Source organism: Drosophila suzukii, chromosome X (assembly GCF_043229965.1).
Source record: "Drosophila suzukii chromosome X, CBGP_Dsuzu_IsoJpt1.0, whole genome shotgun sequence".
NCBI lineage: Eukaryota > Metazoa > Arthropoda > Insecta > Diptera > Drosophilidae > Drosophila > Drosophila suzukii.
In genome coordinates this window covers 10,666,816-10,673,738 of record NC_092084.1, presented here as the reverse complement: position 1 = coordinate 10,673,738, position 6,923 = coordinate 10,666,816, and the positions used below count along the sequence as shown (strand labels likewise).

Here is a 6,923-nt window from a genome sequence, read left to right as displayed (position 1 = left end):
GAAAGCATGCTAGACCGGACAGTTGTTTTTGTTTTGGCTTTTGCATTGCAGTGGTGCACCATTAAAGTATGGCTTATATCATATTTAAGTCTCCACCTCCACCCCCGAACTACCTCGCCGGCGGGCGATCGCCGATATGGTAGTGGAGAAGGTGGCCATCGAGGCCACTGTGGACGGACCGATCCCGATCCTCCGGCGGGAGGTGACCAGGGTTTTGAAGCGGGGCAGACGGCGACCCCCTCAAAAATTTCATAAGGATGTCAATGGACGAGCGGATAAAGGTTGCTGGGCTCCTTGGCGCCATCAAGGTGCCAATTCCGGAACTCTGGAATCCCAGAAACTGGAGTTGCAGTAACGTAACATTCTAACGTAAGTGTCGGCAAACGTAAGCCAGTACAAAAGCGAGATGCAAGATTTCTTTGCCTCTCTGCTCTCCGCTCTCCGAAAAGCAGCGCTGCTGCGAGAGACCAAGAGAGAGGCAGCGCCGGCTGCGACGCCGGCAGCGAGCGCGCGCGTCGCAGTCGACGCACATGCGTGCCTGTGTGTGTGTGCTATATACTGCGCGGCGGCGTTTCGCTTATGTGCGTCTGTATGTGCGACCGCCGCTGTCGCCGTCTCTGTCGCGCACTGCCGCCGCTGCATTTGATTTTGCCTTTGGTTTTGGCTTTGCCATTGCTTTTGCCCTGGCGCTGCCTTTGCATTTCCTTTTGATACCCTTTTCGCCAGGCTCTACGATTTTGGTCCGAATTACGATCCTATAGAGCATGTGATAACTCAGTTTTTCCCTTCTCCTGCGAAAAAAAAATATCAACCCCTCGGATCCGAACTATCATATCCTTTTGCTACCATTATAACCATCCAACATGATATTCATAAATTTTTAATTTTAATATCGCTAGATATTCGACCTTAAAACGTCCCTATGAACTTTTATATTATCATTGAAATCTAGCGACCTAAATCCTTTATCTCCAATGTCTGGAACTAATTAAAAAATAAAGTAAGGAATTGGTTAGCTCGAATAAATTTCTTAATAATATTAAATACCTTCATAAGAAACCATCAGCAAAACTCTACTGAAAGTATAGTACATTATATAGTATAGAAGTAAAAGTAATCTAGCTGAATTAATAAAACTACCACATTATTAACACAATAAATAGTTGTTTTTAAACATGCGTTTCAAGTTATAGATCAACCTTTAAAAAGTATGGCTGTTGCCAAGGCTCCCTGCCTTAAGATACTTTAGCACTCAGCTCTGCATTGTATTTTGAGCTTTGTTTACAAGAAACTTTATAGGCATTATTTATTTTGATGGTTCTGACAGTACTTACAGGTTTATACATAGGTATGTACATAAGTTCGTATAGGCATGTGCCAGGCAATAAAAATTAAATATTATTCTTTGGGACCTCAAGTTTTCACATGTTTTGAATTACAATAACCGATAAAAGTGTATAAGTTCGTAGCAATATGTAAACCAGGTAATACAAGAGTATTATTAAAGTAATGTAATGATAGTACCAGGCAAAAGTTTGATATATAAACGTAGACTTTTGGCATGTGGCTTCTGGAATTGTTAGCCGAGTGATTTAAAAGTCCGGAACTCATTTGGAGGCCCTTTTAGCGATCCATTGATAACCATATCGCTACTTACCTAAGTTAAAGCTGTGTTGCAGTTTTGATTGTTTGTTTATTTTAGCATTCGCCTCGATATGAAAAGCGGTCTATTAATGGTCTCCCACAGTCCGTATTAGTCAGATGTTGACTCACTGGACCGGGCCAAAACCAATTCGCACTACTAGCCCAGTTTCTGGGACGCGTCCGACTGGTCTCGTAAAAGTTTTCAGCGCTTAAAAATTAATAAAACCAAGTTTTATTACGCTGGGTTCACAAAGCTAATAATAAACTAAAGAGAACGATGTAGCCGACTATAAGATGCCCACTATACAATAAATACTTAAAATAATATTATATTTTATAGACAACAAGCATATGGATAAGATTTATTATAGATAAGATATTAATTAGTAATTAAAGACATTTTTCCTAAAATAATTTGATCTTGATTTGTAGAAACAAAGAATTATAAATACTTTTGTTGTAGAGTTTCGACATGTAAGAGATTATGCGAGATCATCACTGATTATAATCTCTAGGTCTTACACATATTACCCAAAATATAGGTGATCATACGACGAACATACCTTTAAGTCTATAAATAGCGGCGCAAAGGGTTTGTGCTTTGGATTTGGAAGTATGTAGCTACGGTTTTCACGTTGTTCTTTTTGTTTTCTGCCGTTCATCTGGTTTGGGATTCAAACTCAGTTGAGTATGGCCCAAAAGTATTTAAAAATCTCATAAGAGAAAAGGCGAGGGCTAATGGAGCCGAGATACAAATACATCCATTCCGTCCACAGCCACAGCCACACACAGATACGACTCCGATGTGGGGCTGTGTGAGTGGGGCCTTGAGGAAGAGTTTAGATTGGAGTAGTGGAGAGTGGAGAGTGGAGAGGAGCAAGAGAGAGGGGCAAAGAGTGCGACAGAGAGGCCCGAAATTTACATACATGATTGTCATAAAAAATCAGCAAGCAAATTGTCAAATCCCTAAACTGACAATAAAACAATAAAGAAAACGAAGACGAAGAGGAAGGCGATGAAAGTGGGTGGAAAAGGAGGGGGGAAGGGGCCGGCAAAAGTGAGGCCTCGAGAACGGATGGCGATGAGTGATTGGCAGCGAAGCCGACTGTAATCCCGAACGGGATCTGATATTTCTTGGATCTATAAGATGGTATGAAGATTTTTTAAACTTGAAATAAATGTTTTTCAATATATCATTTTTTAAATGTATTTTTTTTACTAACACACCTATTTATTGGCGTTACCAATTTTTTTATTTATTTAAAAAAAAAAATTTTTTTGTTTATTGACTTTTAGTAGATTTATAAACATAACTGGTTTAAAAATGCATAAAAATTAATTTAAATTACAACTTCTAAGATACTTCTGCACATATAATGTGACTTTCATAAATATGAAAATGTTTTTATTGTTCAAGAAGCACTTGGAAACCAACCCCTCCATCGTTTCTTTCCCCTTTGGAATCATATGTAAATATATGTACGTACAAGCTGTCAGCATATGTTGCGAGTAAAGTAGGGCGAAAAGTGGCAGGTGGCAAAAAGGCTGGAGGAAAACGCAAAAGCTGATGCAACTGTTGCATCCAGAGGACTGCAGTGGGATTAGGCCGCTTTATGCCACATTTATATTTTTATGGGCACGCAACAGTTGACCTGCAGTTGTAGGACTTTTGAGTCCCAGGTAGGTCGTCTTTACTTTCCAACTTGCAGAATGCAGCAGTTAATTAACCCCTATAATAGACTAATTACCACAAAACACAGTAGATTTTTAGAAGTACATGTTTTTAATGTGATATTGTACAAATAAATAAGACAAAATAATATAAATAAAGAAATAGATCATCATAAGACTATAGGAATAGAACTCGCGAAACCGAAGGTTCCCGAAAAAATTGTACTATATAAATCGTCAATAACAAGTTCTATGTACATATTTTTGTGATTTAATTTTATTGATAAGTTGGTTATGGAACTTAAAGTTTTTCTAGTAAATTGTGATGATTTTTCGATTTTCAAGAAAATTTTTTTTATTTTTTTTAGTAACTTTTATATTTTAGCATCCATGACCATAACCATCATAACAATTAAACCCAGAGCGTCAATGGCGACTTTTCTATTATATTATTATTATTATAATTATAGATTTCCCTGGGTATGATAAACCTGCACAAGCATAACACGGTGAAGAAATCACAGAGAGTGCAGAGTGAGTACCTGAATCTTTTACCTACCACCTGCAGAATCGGAAATGTCATCCCTGCTACTTGAGGAATTCTACGCAGAGTTTCTTCACCGCAGGCCTCGATGTCCGACTGGGTAATTGCGAGGTGCGTGCAGCACTATATCTCAGCTATATCTGGCGATATTTCTGGCATACCTTCGAGGAGGTGGAGGGAGGAACGAGGGTGGATCTTGCGTGCTGGTGTCAATCACAGTCCTTCTATCGCTCGGGTTTTGGGCTCTGTCCCTTTGCGTGCAACGCACTTGTGTGCTGCAGTTAATGACTTTTTAATTGAGCGCGTACAGATGTCAGTGCCCAGCGCCATCGCTTTTTTCCTGTATTGTGTGAGACTGAACATCAAAGACAGTAAAAAGCAGCTTAACTTGGAATTTTCAAAAAAGATACTTAGAGGGCTGTGACTTTCCTAACACATTTTCCAAATCGTAGTAATCGTAGAAACCCACTTACTTTGAAATATATAAGTATATATAACTATTTATGCCTTTTAGAGTGTTATCACCCATAATGAATCTAGTTATTATTATCTTCTTAAGAATTGTTATGCCTTTTTTAGTTAAATGCTAATGAAAATTTTAAGATACTTATCTAAATATAAAATGCTCTTTATTATTATTTAGTGCCTAAATCTGAACCTTATATGTACATACATATGTACATTTAAACATCTATAACTCTAAAAATGTCTGGATCATCTCGCAAGTGGACTTCGGACGTGTCTCTGTGAAAATAGGGTATATGAAGGTACATATGCATACGACCATCTATTATTTGCTCTTCACACGACAATTGTGAATTACACAGTAAGAATTGCTCTTTTTCCCTTGTCACTTCTGTCACCCTTCCAGAAAGTATTATGATTTTGGTAATTTCTTTGTAATTTAAAATGTATAAAATTCTGATCGGTGAAAATATGAAAATATGGATGTGTTTACTGACCCTTTTTACAATTAGAGTCAGAAAACTTTTCTAATCGTCTTCTTTAATACATTTATACGACCTATAGGCCCTACCATATAAAACTATTGTGTTTAATTTCAATTAGGTAGTTTGGTTACCTTTGAAGATATTACTGTGTATCTGAATTTTTGCCTAATTCTTCGGATTTTAAAAAAATTTGGTAATAGCTGATAAAGTTAAAAAATATTGCACATCTTATGACTACATATATCCTAGTTTTGCTCTAATAACTTTTTCCTATAACTGAAAGAGTAAGTAAATGTCGTCTATAACTTCCTTGATCGTTCGTCTTCGTCTTCTTATTATTATTATTAATATTATTATTATTTTGTGCGGATCGTTGTGGTGGGCCATTGTTTTTGTTGGGTTTGTTGGCTTGTTTGCTTGTCGGTTGTTTTCGTTTGCACAATATCCCCTCTTCGTTTTCTCCTTCCCCCGCCCTTCGCACTCTCCGTTTGTTTGCCTTGTCCAACACTTCTTCTTCTTCCTATTCATTTGCGTTCTCTTCATCTCCGCTCTCTTCTTCTTCACTTCTCATTTGCATATTTTCAAAGATTTGCCAGTTACGATTTCAATTACTCGCTAGAAGAAACGAGAGAGAGTGAGAGAGAGGGAGTAATAGTTGGAGAGGAGGTGGGGGTGGTAAGAAGAAAGAGGCGGAGAAAGAGGAGATCGATGAGAGGCAAAAAGTACATACATATGTATGAAATGCGAACAGCCGGCAGGCGAAATTATTATTTTCGAGCCTCTTAAACAGGGTGAAAAGCGAGAAAATATCATAAAAAAAAACTAAGTACACACAAACACACACATACATACACACGAATGCCGATGGAAAAACACAATGGGCAACTAAGCCAAACCAAAACAACAAAACGAGCGACAAATGCCGCTCGATCATAATTGAAAAATGCATGCCAGCAACAAAAACAATAACAGAAGCACAACAACAACAAAAAGCAACAGCTATGGGAAAACAACAAAGCGTAGAGAGAAAAAAAACAGCAGATGCACAACGCACCAACAAATAAATGCCATCGCATATTTTAGCCAAAGGGAGGAAAAGAGAGGGAGAGAGAGCGAGAGTGACACGCAAAGGAGTTGAAATTTTAAAGGAATTTAATTTGAAATGCAAACAATGCAGCTCACACACACACACACGTGAGTATGGGAAGTGCAACAAAATGGCAATGAAACACGGGCAGCGAAATGAGCAGAGAATGAAGCAGCGCAGCGGCAGCGGCGTCGGCAGAAAGTACACACGAAGAAATAATTGCATATTTGCACTTAATCATTTAGTTTCAACAAATTTGATAATTTTGGGTAAGTGAATACGAAATTAAAGTTTCATATATTTTTTAATTTATCAATTTATTAACACGACGGTAACTTTTATTGAAATTATATTTTGTACCTATATTTATATGTGATTATAGATTGCTAATAATAGTTAAAAATCTAAACAAAACTAAAGACTTAAATCAGATAAATTCTTTTCACATAAAAAAATCGATATGTTTTTTTTTAATTTTATGAAACGACAATTAATTTGGTTAACAAAAAATATATATATAATATCATGATGGAAGTTATCTAGCTTCTATATTTTGTTCTAGTACCATCGCCTTTTATCCATTGAAAGGACATAAGTGCCTTAATAATCATGGTATTCATAAAGTCTTAGATTTTCGGGACTTACTTAGCTATAGAGCCATATTATCATTTCTCTTTGAGTAGATAACCTATTTCAATTCGATCCTGTCTTAATGATAGTCTGTCTTGCATATAAGGATATGGTTCTTGTCCTGTGAAGATAGTTAAGATGATCAAAATATATATATAAACCATATTATATTTAATTTGATAGGAACATACTATATTAAAATGTCCTTGAAATGTGGAATGCCAACTTCCAAAGTCCTTTGAAATATTCAATTTCCCAAGCAAGAAATACGTGCCTCTATCGATCATATAATAATCTAATATATTTACTTCTATACCTGCTATGTACATTGTACCTCAAAGCTCGAAGTTTAGATACCTTTGCACTCTTCCACTCTATTTGCTTCGTTTTTTAGTTA

The 6,923-nt window shown here is 36.9% G+C and overlaps 1 long non-coding RNA gene across 1 annotated transcript in view; it reads left to right on the top strand.

Annotated features, from left to right (window-relative positions):
• Positions 1-5,321: 5,321 nt before the first annotated feature.
• The window catches only part of LOC139353447 (uncharacterized), a 46,156-nt gene continuing 44,554 nt past the window's right edge, over positions 5,322-6,923 (top strand). The window contains exon 1 of the long non-coding RNA XR_011604720.1: positions 5,322-6,165. This is a non-coding gene — a long non-coding RNA (uncharacterized lncRNA). The remainder of the gene's footprint in view (positions 6,166-6,923) is intronic.